Here is a 14,486-nt window from a genome sequence, read left to right as displayed (position 1 = left end):
TACTGTAGTGATGCCTCTCATATTAGTAAGTATTGTAAACCAGGCAAATGAAATTACCTCCCCTCAGAATCCAGCAGATATAGGACATGACCCTGAACCCAAGAGTTTGGGGATGAACAATGCTCCCTAGACCACCAGCCCTGCTTTCAAACAGAGCTCCATGACCATCACTGAAGAACACAACCACTGGGGAGAAGGAGCCTACCTTCCTCCCCACCACTAACCCTAGCTGCTGATCAGCTTCCAGTGGTGGCAAGATAAACCCAAGAACCATGAATGGCAGCATCTCCAAGACTGCAAATTCTGCTTTCAGCCTAGACTCAGAAGTCATCATCCTGAGAAATACTAGCTATCTCCCATGCCTAGAATTGGTTCCTTTCTCAACACCATCTCTTAGCATTCCTACCTTTCTTCAAGACAGCTCACATGCCTTTTCTGGTCTCCATAGTTGCTACAACCTTCCCCTTTAAGAATATCTTCCATCTGATGAGACTTGTTTCTTCCATTTACCCATTCTTCAATACAGCCAATTTTCCATTTTTGCATAGATTTTGAATAGCTAATGACATGTTGTCTCCATCAATAGAGTATAAGTTCTTTGAGGGCAGTAACTGTTTTTGTCTTTCTTGGTCTCTCCAGAGGTTAGCACGGTGTCTGGAACATTGTTAGTGCTTAATAAATGCGTGCCCACTTGGTTGATGCAAAAGAAACTAAATAAAAAGAAAAACAAAGAACAGACAGAAAGAGAATTCCCTTTTCACTCAGCTGCAGAGTCTTCAGTTTGGAATGGAGTTAAGATACAAAAGCTTTGCAGCAATAGCTTTTGTGGGGGAAGGCACAAAAGAGAAGCTGTACAAGCCATTAAAGCAATTAAGAAAAGATTAAGGTTGCTCAGGGTGGAGAGAGACCCATTAATCAATAGGCCAGAAATCACAGTGGGTTGCAAAATTATAAAACTCAGTGGCTAAAGAACAAACAAACTCACCACTACCCAGAGGCATTGGTTTGCTTAGGAGTGAAAAAAAAATCATATTCATTTCTTAGGTCAGGAAACTAAAGAGGGCTGGGGCATCCCTCCCTTTTGTCAGCTAAAGGGAGGGGTGTCCTATAGATGGAAATGCCATCTAGATTTATTCTGCAGTATTCTCCTAAAAGGCAATTTTTCATGCTGAAGGTCGATGCCACAGAACACTTGAACTGAATGCAGCTGCTCAGATGGATTTTGAAATTTATTATCTAGAGAATGGAGTCCAAAATCCTCAGCTTGGCATTCAAAGCTCTCCAAATTTGGCTTCAACCTTCTATCTCTTTATGACTCTAGAGGGACTCTGCTCCAGCCAAATTGTTCTACTACTCATTGCCCCCCATACACCCTCACATTCCCACTTTTGGCACTTTGCTCCTGCTATTCTCCTTGTCTCAAATGTCTTTTTTATTTCCTCTTCCTATCTAAATCCTATTTATTGTTTCAGAAGTGGAGATATGAAGCTAAAGTCAAGAAACTGCAGGAAATTGAAAAGCCAGGAGGAGGAAGAATTGTCAAGTATTTGGACCTGCCCTTTCTCTCTTTGGGCCTGAGCAGGGCCTGAACTTTCCCTTTCCTCTGTCCAGGTTTTAGAAAAGAAGAGACTTGGAACACACATGATTATTGTCATATGTCTAAGATTGTTGTGGTCCAGAGGAATCAAGCCCATTTTGGTCACCTCCAGAGACCATGATTTAGAACCTTGAATGTCCCAGAGGCTGATTTATGATCCTTATGAAGTTCTTCCTTATTTCACTTAGAGAAGCCCCAAAATGAAATGGGACATCTTCATAGTGGGTTCGCTGTCTCTTGAGGTATTGAAGGGGATGCTGGATGTATGGATCTGAGGTGGTAGAGGAAGTTCTTACTGAGGATATGGTTTGGGCTGGGTGGTTCCAGACATCCTTTCTAGCCCTGAGATTCTGAGATTCAAAAACCATTTCGAATTCTACTTCTCTGATAAAACATTTATCCTAATATTTATCCTTTCCTGTCATATATGGCCTTACTAACAGGTAAGTATCTTTTCTACCTCTGAATTCCTAATTTTTTAAGGTCCAGGCCCCTTATTTGACACTTACTTGCTGCCTTGTGCTTTCATTTCACTTTACAGATTTCTAGAATTAAATTCTAAAGTTCCCAAAAGCAAGTATTGAAGACCTATTTCTTGGCATTTTTCAAGGCTAGCATTATATCAGATGTAGTAGGTGCTCAACAAATATTTGGTGCTTGATTGAAAACCTTTAAAGGACTAGTAATAATAGTGGATTTTATATAATGTTTGCAAAATCCTTCATCTTCATCGTCATTTGGGTCTTCCAACAATCTCAATATCTCCATTGACCTTATGGTCCATTATTGCTCAGCTAGGGTCGGAAAGAGGGTATGGACCCAAGTCTTCCTGTTGCCAAGGCCAACACTTGACCTTATCTACCTGCTGCCTCTCACTGATTAACCCCTCCATGATGTGACTCTGCCCAAAGCATCTGCTATATCAACATACACATATTGGGGGAGGAGGATGGGGTTAGTGGGAAGGAGTGCCCTAATCCTTAAATGCTCTAGGGCAGAAAGAATAATCCATGAGAGGCCTGTTCCATTATCCTGTCCTCAGCCTCAAGCTGTTCTTCCTAATGAACTCTGGTCTTTCTTGTCACTTAAACTTGTTTCCTCTTGTTTGGAGCCTCCGTAGATGGAAAACAGTTCGCCAAGATTCCCCTCATGGTAACCTTTCTTATACAAAAGTATTATTATTATTCATTTCCTTCCCTAGTTTCTCCTTTCTAAGTTACACAGCCCCATATCCTTTAGGATTTTTCTTTCTAGCTGTTTAGCTGTTTTAGTTGTGGTTAAACACTGACTATTAGGGGCAATCTTGTCCTCACATGTTCTGTGAGACAGAATTCTGTCTCCCAGGGTCCGAGTCCCTGGAGGATACTCTATTATGTGCCTGGAGAGTAATCTGGAATAATGGGATCTTGTTCAGAAGGCCCTTTCCTAGGGGAAGGTGAAGATAGAAACAGGCAACCACAGAGTGCATTGAGGGAAATGATGTATAAGACGACTGGAAAAGTAAAAGGGAATTGGACTACGAAGAACTCTAAGTAACCAGCAAAAGAGCTTTTAATTTTTTTTTACCTATCAGGTAAAGGGAAGCCACTGGAGTTTATTGAGTGATATGTGCATGTGTGTGTGTGAGAGAGAGACAGAGAAATAGACAGAGACAGATAGAATGAGAGAGGGGGGGGAGAAAGAGAGAGAGGGAGAGAGAAAGAGAGAGAGAGAGAGAAAGAGAGAGAGAGAGGGAGAAAGAGAAAGGGAGAGAGAGAGGGAGAGAGGGAGAAAGAGAGAGAAAGAAAGAGGGAGAGAGGGAGAAAGAGAGAGAGGGAGAGAGGAGAAAGAGAGAAAGAAAGAGGGAGAGAGAGAGGGAGAGAGGGAGAAAGAGAGAGAGAAATAGACAGAGACAGATAGAATGAGAGAGAGAGAGGGAGAGAGAAAGAGAGAGAGAGGGAGAAAGAGAGAGAGAAAGAGGGAGAGAGGGAAAGAGGGAGAAAGAGAGAGAGAGGGGGGGAGAGGGAGAAAGAGAGAGAAAGAAAGAGGGAGAGAGGGAGAGAGGGAGAAAGAGAGAGAAAGAAAGAGGGAGAAAGAGAGGGAGACAGAGAGAGAGAGAGAGAGAGAGAGAGAGAGAGAGAGAGAGAGAGAGAGAGAGAGAGAGAGAGAGAGAGATCGGACCTATGCTTTAGGAAAACATCTTTGGCATCTAGAGGGTGGATTGGAGTGGAGGATAGAGGATATACTTGGAGCAGGAAGAACAATTAGAATACTATTGCAGTAGTCCAGGTAATAGGGACTTGAAATTAGGATTGGTGACTCTAGGAGAGGAAAAATGAGTTCACACATGAGAGCTGTTGTAATGCTAGAAAGGAAAAGATTTAGCCACAAATTTAAGATGTCTTTCCTAAGAAAGAGATTGAAGAAAAGTAGCACATGTTTCATCTAGAGATGATTTTGTATCATTTACTGTTTAAGATTGTCTCACTGCTCTTCTTGTGGGCTAGAAAACTGTCCATCCCTTTAGCAGTGGTCCCTTCTCTATCCCACCTTACTGTAAAAATTAAAATTAATTTCAATTAGTAAAAATATTATATTTTAAGGGATTTATTAAAGATCATTAGAAATCAAGGAATAAAGTGGATATGAAATAAAAGTCATATGCCCATGACTGATTAGCCCATTTAAAATCCCCACGATTAGTTTACCATCATACTTGCTTCATCATGTCAAAGAGAGAGGTGGGACTCTCCCCATCCTCACATTATATTCTCTGTCTACAGGAAGTATGTAATGACCAGAAGTCAGTGGGGTCCCAGGAAATGTAGTTCTTTTTTTAGGGTAAAAGATTTTCAATTATACATTTCGCATTACCCACAAGATTCCATCTAGCCTAAGTTGCTGTAATTTACCTGTGTGGTAGGGAAGAAAATGTCAGGTAGCCATTAGATCAGGTCATTCTGAAACTCAATTTTCTTGATGAATGAATGATTACAATGTTTTGTGTAAATTGATTTTTTAAATATCAGATCCTACTTCCCCTTGGGTTTATATTATAATCCCAGAAATGTTAATAATTATAATAGTCAATATTTATCTAATACTTGCATTAGATGCTTTAACTTATTTGAATCTAATAATAATCCTGTAAAGTCTAGACTTACAATATCACACATTTGGAAGGGACTTCAGAGATGATGGAGTATACACTGTATCTGAAGAATTCTGCCTGCTACCTACCTGATTTGTGAGCCCCCAATCTTGGATGAAAAAATTTATAGCAAGGAATAATTTTTTATTATGACCTAAGGTATCCCATTCTGCTTTGGCATGGCTCTGCCTGACAGAAATGTTTTCCTGATATCAATCCTAAATTTGCCTCTTGTAATCTTCTCTCATTGCTCTTAGTTCTACCCTCTGAGGCCAAGGAGAACAAGTCAATTTCTTCTTCCCTGGGACAGTCCTGGTATTTGAAGACAATTATTATATTCCCTCTTCATTTCTTTTAAGCATCCCTAGTTCCTTTGATAATTAATATGGAATTAATTCGAGGTTTTTCTCCTGTCTGATTGCCTTCCTCTGGATCCTCATCAGCTTTGTCAAAGTCCTTCCAAAACTGTGGCACCCAGAATTGAAAATGAAAATTGAACATTTCAGACTATGGCTTGACTAGGGAAGAGGCTAGAAAGGTTTTCCCTTTGTCTTAGACAGTATATCTTCCTTAATGTGGCCCAAGATCACATTGGCTTTCTTGGGTGCCATATATACTGTTGACTTATATTGAAATTTCAATCTCCTAAAACTTCCTCATATCTTAAGGCCAACTTCTGTCCATGCCTCCCCCTTTTAGTATTTGTGCAATTGGTTTTTTGAACTCAACTGTGAGACTTTACATTTATCTCTATTACAATTCTTTTTCTTAAACTATACCAGATGTTCTAGCTATTAAGATCTATTTGAGTCTTGTCATCATTATCATCATCAAATTTATGTAATATTTTATAGTTTGCAAAGCATTTTATGAATGTTATCTTATTTGGTCTTCATAACAACCTTGGGAGGTAGGTGCTATTATTGTTCTCATTTTATAGATGAGGGAAACTGATGCAAAAAGAAGTGACTTGCAAGGCTAGATTTGACCTTAAGTCTTCCTGAATCCAGGTTGAGGATTATTATATTGTATAATATATCTATAATGTTATACTTCTATATTATTATATGTTAATATATTATACATATTAATTATGCTACCCAGGAGCCTATTCATTGTATATGTCAGGAAAGTATCTTCTTAGATAAGTATGCTACTTATGCCTTTATCCTAATCATTGATAAACATGATAAACAGCATTAGGCCAAGCACAGATTGCTATCCCTGTTTCACAGAGGAAAAACCTAAAACCAAGAGATAAAGTGTCTTGTCTATAGTCCTATTGCTAAAATCAGATAAAAGATACAAATTAAGTCTTCCTGACACCCATGTCTTTTTAAAATTCTAATTAATTAATTAATTTTTTAAAACCAATTTACACACAATAACAAATTTCTATACAAGTTATGATTGGACTTGATCTTCCTTTCTCCCTCCCTTCCTATTGCTGACAAGCAATTTGATCTGGGCAATACATGTATTATTATGCAAAATATATTTCCATATTTTTCATTTTTGTAAGTGATTAATATTATAAAACAAATCCCACAAAATATAAACAATTGAAAAATCATATGCTTTCATCTGTATTCTGACTCCAACAGTTCTTTCTCTGGCTGTGGACAGCATTCTTTGTCATAAGTCCCTCAGAATTGTTCTGGCTCCTTGTATTACCAATTACTAAGTCTATCACAGCTGATCATTCCACAATATTGTTGTTACTGTGTACAGTGTTCTCCTGGTTCTGCTTATTTTACTCTCCATCAGTCCTTGAAGGTTTTCTCAGTTCTTTGTGAAATCATCCTGTTCATCATTTTTTACAGTAAAATAGTATTCCATCACCATCATATACCAGTTTGTTCAGCTATTCCCCAATCAAGGGACACTCCCTTTTTTCTAATTTTTTGCCACCACAAAAATAATAACTATAAATATTTTTGTACAAGCAGGTCCTTTCACCTTTTTTAAATCTCTTTGAGATAAAGATCTAGTAGTGGTATTACTGGATCAAAGGATATGCATTGTTTTATAGCCCCTTGGACATAGTTCCAAATTGCCCTCCAGAATGGTTGGATCAGTTCACAACTCCACCAACAATGCGTTAATGTCCCAATTTGGCCCCATTCCCTCCAAAATTTATTATTTTCCTTTATTGACGCTTTGGCCATTCTGATAGGTGTGAGGTGGATATCTCAGAGTTGTTTTAATTTGCATTTCTCTAATCAAAAGGGATTTAGAACATTCTTTCATATGATTATTGATAGGTTTTATTTTTTTCATCTGAAAACTGCCTATTCATATCCTTTTCCCATTTGTCAATTGGGGAATGAATTGTATTCTTATAAATTTGACTTTGTTCTTTATATATTTGAGAAGTGAGACCTTTATCAGAGAAATTTATTACAAAATTTTCCCCAGTTTGTTGTTTCCCTTCTAATCTTGGTTTTATTGGTTTTGTTTGTATAAAATCTGTTACCTTTTATATGATAAAAATTATTCATTTTATATCTTGTAATGTTCTCCACCTCTTGTTTGGTCATAAATTCTTCCCTTCTCCATAGATCTGACAGGTAAATTATTCTGTGCTCCCCTAGTTTACTTAAAAAATTACCCTTTACATCTGAATCATATACTCATTTTGACCTTATATTGATATAGGGTATGCTGACTCCCATATCTTGAGCAGCACTGTCCACTGTACAGTGTGGATGATGTACATCATACATATTTCATTCTCCTCAGTCTAATGTGGTTTAGGTGTTTCTGAAGAAAGTGTTCAGAAAAGATTGCCAGGGTTTATTGGAACCCCAATTCTGGGGCCAATCCCTAAAACAGGTCATTGCAGTCATCCTGTTCTTGGAACAGCCAACAATTGAGACTGCTTAAGATGTGAGGGGGAGATGAGGAAAGGAGGAAAGAAAAACCTAGCAAGCCTGCAGGTAAGAGAACTGGTCTTCAAGGGGAAGTGTGAATAGGTAGGTGTGCACTCTGTATGGGGAAGAAGGAAAGAATTCTTTTTTGGAGTTCTCAAAGGGCAAAGTATATACAGTTCATGGGGGTGACTCTTAAGTTGGAAGCCAGGAAACAGCTAATCTTTGCTCAGAGGTTGGCATCTATGTAAGAATAATGTACCTTCCTAATGAAGATCTCCAAGCACTCATACAGCTTAAGTATATTCTCATATGTAATTTATGCATATATTCCACATATATATACATATATATTTCTTGGGTTCTCATGTTACTTTAGTGAAAGAAGAAGAAGGCATCTTTAGAGATGCAGTTACTGAGATCCAGAGATATGATGTGATTGCCTGACGTCCCATAGCCTCAGTCAATAAACATTCTTTAAGTGACTTCTGTGTGCCAAAGCACTGTGCTAAGTGCTGGGGATACAAATGCAAAAAGACCATCCCTGCCCTATAAGGAGCTTATAGTATGATAGGGGAATTCAGCACAGAAGAGAAGATTGGAAAATGGGATAGGATAGGGGAAAATAATACATGGTGCAGGAATATAATGGAGAAGGTAGAGAATTCCTAAAGTAGTGCAAGTAGGTGGGAATAGAAGAGAGGAGTCTGTCTTGAGCCTCCAGGTTTTGGAGTTCATGACTCCTTCCTCAAATTAGAGGAACTGAGGGTAGTGATGAACTGTGAATACTCAAAGTCAGTTAGTTGGCCAACACTTACCATCCATAAGACCAAATGCCTCAGTTTTCCCACTATAAAAAAAATAAAGTTGTTAGTAGGCCTGTACCTTTGTACCTCACAGAAGATTAGGAGGACAAATGCTAGGTGGGAAAGCATTTTGTCAATAAAACTGCTATAGAAAGACAAGCATTTGCTTTATAGCTCCTAATCAAAATGATCCTGTAAAACACTTTTGCTTCTCTCCTTTATGACATTGTTGTAGAGGAAACATGAAAGTAGGCAACCCAGTTACTGAAGGTAGAAAGTTGGGGGATGGGGAGGCAACTAAAAAAAGAGGTGACCTGAGATACTTTATATTCTTTCTGTATTTCTCTGTAATAAAGATTTTTACCCCTCCTTCCCCATCTGTTAAGAAATATTTAATCTGTCAAAGGAATTCCAAGTGAGGAAACTTCTTTTGATGAAGATGGACCTGATCTGTGACTTATAGTCTTAGAGAATGACCAGAGCATGTTAAGAGGTTAAATTGTTTGCTCATGGTCACACATCCTGTAAAGTGCTAGACACAAGACTTAAACTCAGGTTTGCTATTCATTGTAAAGTTCTGCCTTATGAGTATATAATCAGCAAACAGGAGGCATAAAGTTGTCAAACTTTCATGTTTGTCAGTTGTCTTTTTCTTACTATAACTCTGTGTATGAGAGAAAGACTAAGATAGACAGAGACAATGAGAGAGAGAAGGAAGAAGGAAGAAGGAGGAGGAGGAGGAAGAAGAAGAAGAAGAAAGAGGAGAGAGACTGAAGAAAGAGAGACCGAGAGAGGCAGAGACAGGGACATGAGGAGAGAGACAAAGAAATAGACATAAGCAGGGAGAGAGAGGAGACAGACAGACAGACAGACAGACAGACAGACAGAGACAGGGGCACAGAGAGAGAGAGAGGGAGAGAGAGAGAGAGAGAGAGAGAGAGAGAGAGAGAGAGAGAGAGAGAGAGAGAGAGAGAGAGAGAGAGAGAGAGGAGAGAGGAGAGAGAGAGAGAGAGAAACACAAACCTGGCAGGTGGAAAAGATTCATGCAGACTTCCTGAATGGTCTCCTTCACATTTCTTCTTACAAATGCAAAAGTAACCTGAGTATCATAATATCAAATAGGTAGTCAGTGGTGCATAAAAGAGCAAAAAGCATATTATATCTAAAAGTAATCAGATCGGCAAGTGCAAGGGGAGAGATTAATGAATTAAATGCAGAAGAGGAATGTATGGAGAGTCAAAGAGAGCAGGGAGGAGGCTAGATTGGAAATCCATACTCCCATAAATCATCTCTACCTCTTCTGTGAAGGGCCTTGAGGACTACAGTTCTCACCAATATGCTGCATATGCATCAGGACACAGTATTCTGGGAAGCTATTCCATTCATAGGCCAGAGAGAGACGCTGTCTTTGGAGAAACTAGATAAGCAAGCAGGGAATAAAGGGAAAAATAGATCAACTGAACAGTGGGGGCCATTTGCTTTTCTGAGCCGCGGTGCTTTTTTTTTTTTTGCAGCTCCTGTGGTCTGTGATTAGCTCCGCGGCCTGCTGGGTGATTTAACATATTTCCTTTTTTTGAACTTGCTGATAATGAAACTCCAAACTTCCAATAGTCCTTTCACTGGAAGCCAGCTGAGGATGGAGCAGGTTGCTGTGAAGACGTCTTCCTAGGCTCAGTCCCTCCAGGGAAGCTGCCCAGCTTTGCCTCCCATTTGACAGTTCACAAGAATACCCTTGAATCCCAAGTGTGAGTTCCTTCTTTTAGAAGTTCAGAACCCTTTTCATTTGGACACCTACAGAGGGCAATGGGACACTCAGTCAGGGAGCTGGTGGGAAGTAATGGGGATGGATATGGGGAACTTGCTTTTTTCTTTTGCACAAAGGGAGCAACAGAGGCTTAAGCCCCTAGACTGTGGGCACTTCACCTTTTTTGTGTCATAGACCCCTTTGATGGCAGTCTGGTTAAACCTATGGACTCCTTCTAAGAATAATGTTGTTGTCTCGATTCATAATTAAAAGGAAATGTTAAATTTCAGTTAGATGTTAGTAAAAATAAAGATGTAATTTTGTTTCCCATCCAAGCTCATGGATCTTGTGAAATCTCTCCTTAAGAAAGACCCTCAGTTAAAAAGCCCTTCCCTAGCCATTCTAGCCTATGACCTAATCTCCTAGGAAATAGACTTTGAGGAAAACATAGACTTATATAAGATTTAGAACTAGAAAGAACCTTAGAGATTAACTGTTGCAAACCCTTCATTTTATAGACATAAAAATAGAAAATTATACCCTCTCCTCCACCCCTACCTCCACTTAATATCATAATAAAAATCTGGAAATCTATTTATATCAATCAATCAAAAACAAATTGTGTAAATTAAGTCCTTTAAAAATTTGAAAAGATCATCAGGGCTTTGTATCATTGGATAAAAGCAGATGGCAGCCACACAAGAAATATCTTGTGCTTGGCTGAAAGCATTTGGCACACCTTTGGGTCTATGAATTCAGAATTTCTCATTCTAACAGCAGTCAATGGAGCAGTGGTCAATCCAGCAATGAAGAGATTGCCCTAGTCGAGTCAAATCTCATCCCTAACAGTTCACATGGTACAGTAGCCACATGACAACAAGATCTCCAACAGGAGGTAAGGATGAACTAAGTCAACTCAACCAAAGAAAAATGTTTCTGGAGCTGAAGGGTGCCCACCTTAACCTCTGGGAAACTTCATGAGGACTTCACAAAGGAATAAAAAGAATTCTAGTAACAGGAGTTGTGAGTTAATCTTTTGGCACACGCAGTCTCTAAATTTCAGCTAACTCTCCCCATGGACTTTGCATGTGTCAAGAGCATGCCAGTAGTTAAGACATGGCACATACTGAGAGAGAGAGAGAGACAGACAGACAGATAGATAGATAGATAGATAGATAGATAGATAGATAGATAGATAGATAGACAGATGGATGGATAGATGGACAGATAGATAGATAGATAGATAGAAATGGCACACAGAAGTATATGTGTATATGTGTTATATTTGCATACAGCTATGTAACTGTGTCACAGAATGTATAAATTGAAATATTCCTATGCATGCATGTTTATGTGACAGCATGTCTACATGTGTGTATATTAATATAGATATCTATGCCAGCATAGACAAATAAGTTTGTATATATATACATATATACACAAATACATATACATATTCATACATATGAGTGAATATACTTATGCACATTCATAAATATCACCAACTAGTAATTTTTCATTCATTTGCCTTTCTCTGCTTCTATATTTGATCTTGACCTGGCTCAGTCTTGAACTCAGAGTTTAGAAGGTACACATTTTGTGTTTCATCATGGATAATTCAATGGCCATGTGAAAATTGTTATGTACACTCTATGGACTTTGTTAGAAATATTTGTTGACTTCTAGAATGCTAAGCCCATAATTTCCCTTCCATTTGACTCATAGTATGAATCATACAATCTGAATGGCAAGGGTTCTCAAAAACCATTCTAGTTGTTTGACTTGTTTTTCTCAGTGAGACATATATTCTTTAAATTGTCTCTATGCACCTTTTCTTAAGATCGATATGCTGCTTATTAGAGATTGTGTGTTTAAAAAATTTTTGCTTACAAATTGGGAAAATATTTTATAACAAAAACCTCTGACAAAAGTCCAATTTCTCAAATTTATAAAGAGCCAAGTCAATTGTACAAAAAAAAAAAATTAGGCCATTCCCCAATTGACAGATGTTCAAGGGCCATGAATAGGCAGTTTTCAGATAAAGAAATCAAGACTATCAATAAGCACAAGAAAAAATGTTCTAAATCCCTCTTAATTTCAAAAGAAAAATGCAAATCAAAGCAATGCTGAGGTTCCACCTCACACCTAGCAAACTGGTCAATATGACAGAAAAGGAAAATAATAAATATTAGAGGCATTGTGGCAAAATTGGGACACTAATGCCTTGCTGGTAGAGTTGTAAATTCTAACCATTTTGGAAGGCAATTTTGGATTATGCATAAAGGGCTTTAAAAGAATGCATGCTCTTTGATCCAGCAATACCACTACTGGGTTTGTACCCCAAAGAGATAATGAAAAATGTACAAAAATATTCATAGCCATGCTCTTTGTGATGGTAGAAAGTTGGAAAATGAGGATGTGTCCCTCAATTGGGGAATGGCTGAACAAATTGTGATATCTGATGGTGATGGAATACTATTGTGCTATAAGGAGTGATGAACTGGAGGATTTCTATATGAACTGAAAAGACCTCCAAGAACTGATGCAGAGTGAAATGAGCAGAACCAAGAGAACAGTGTACGCTGAAAGTGGAACATTGTGGAACTTTGTGAAACAATGTAATGAACTTTACTACTAGTAGCAATACAATAATCCAGGACATTCTTGAAGGACTTATGAGAAAGAATGCTATCCACATTGAGAGAAAGAACTATGGGAGTAGAAATGGAAAAAAAAACCAAAACTTATGACATCACTTGTTTATATGGATATATGATTTGTGTTTTAGACTCTATGGTGAACATGAATAATGTGGAAATAAGTATCAAGTGATAATATTTGTACAACCCAGTGTAATTGCTTATTGACTCTGGGAGTGGGGAGGGAAAGAAAATGAATCATGGAAACATGGAAAAATATTTTTAAAAATCAAATTAAAATTAAAAAAATATTACTTTTTGTTTCTCATCTTCCTGCTTTTCCTTAACTTCTGTACATTTGTATTCCCAACATACATATACTTATTCATGTGTGTATGTATATATAGAGATGTATGTGTATGTATATGTATATGTATATTTGTATGTATGTGCATATAGATATATATTAGCGTGACAGTACAATGACCAATTACAAAGCAAAACCATCCATTTAACTTCCTGTAGAACAAAACACAGGTGTTTGAATTAACCAGAATAATGTGTGTATGCATACAGAAATATTGCCTATCTTTCTGATCATATATCTCACAACCAGTAGAAACCATTTTCACCTTAAAGAAGGAACAATACATAAAATGGAGAGCTACACATTCACTAGAAATATTTATCAGTGAGACAGAGAAGAATCAGAATAGATGCCAGGCCGAGGACAGATTCCCTGTGGGTAGTGAGATCTTCTAGATATTCCTATTTGGGGATGAGATTTATGTTGATTGCATCAATCCCCAAGACATTGGAAATCCTCATGGAAGAAATCTGCAATCATAAAGAGGAGTTTATTCTATCTGTCTATACAGGAAAAATAAAAACTTTTATGAAGAATGTTAACCACTCAGATTTCAGCATTCATATGAATGGATGACCAATGGAACTTAAATGGTAGTATGTATATCCAAAACACATATACTAGTTGTGAGACTCTGGGCAAGCCATTTCACTCTACCTCAGTTTCCTCATCTGTAAAATGAAATGGAGAAAGAAATTATATCTTTGCCTAGAAAATTCTAAATGTTGTCACAAAAAGTCAATCACAATTAGAAAACAACTACAAAATAACTGGGACAGACAGTATAGATGGACAATAAACTGGATTGATAATTGAAAATGAGAAAGAGAATGTGTTGTTTGGCTTGGGGAAATTGCAAAAAATGTTGGCAATCTCAATATTCCCATAATAGAAAGACTTATATTTTCAATAAATTTTTTTTACTGGTATTGATGTATGACAGTGATGCCTAGAACCCCATTGCCTCTGAAGAACTAACAATGAATGTCACACAGATGATTATTTAAAGGCACATTGTAGGTGTGAACTGCTGTAGCACATATTCAATGAAGAACTAGAGGCAGCTAGGTGACATTATAGTGCACAAAGCACTGGACCCAGAATCAGGAAGACCTGAGTTCCAAAGTGCCCTGAGACATTTAGAGCTTTGTGACCCTGGGCAAGTCATCTAACTTCAGTCTGTTTTGGTTTCCTCACCCATAAAATGGGAATATTAATAGAACTTATCTCTGGGGTTGTTATGAAGATCAAGAGATAATATTGGTAAAGCATTGCTTGAACCTTAAAGAATTATACTGATACTAACTTTTAAAATTATTAACTTTTTATTGTT

This window comes from Monodelphis domestica, chromosome 1, assembly GCF_027887165.1.
Source record: "Monodelphis domestica isolate mMonDom1 chromosome 1, mMonDom1.pri, whole genome shotgun sequence".
Taxonomy (NCBI): domain Eukaryota; kingdom Metazoa; phylum Chordata; class Mammalia; order Didelphimorphia; family Didelphidae; genus Monodelphis; species Monodelphis domestica.
Note: the sequence above shows the minus strand (reverse complement) of the source record.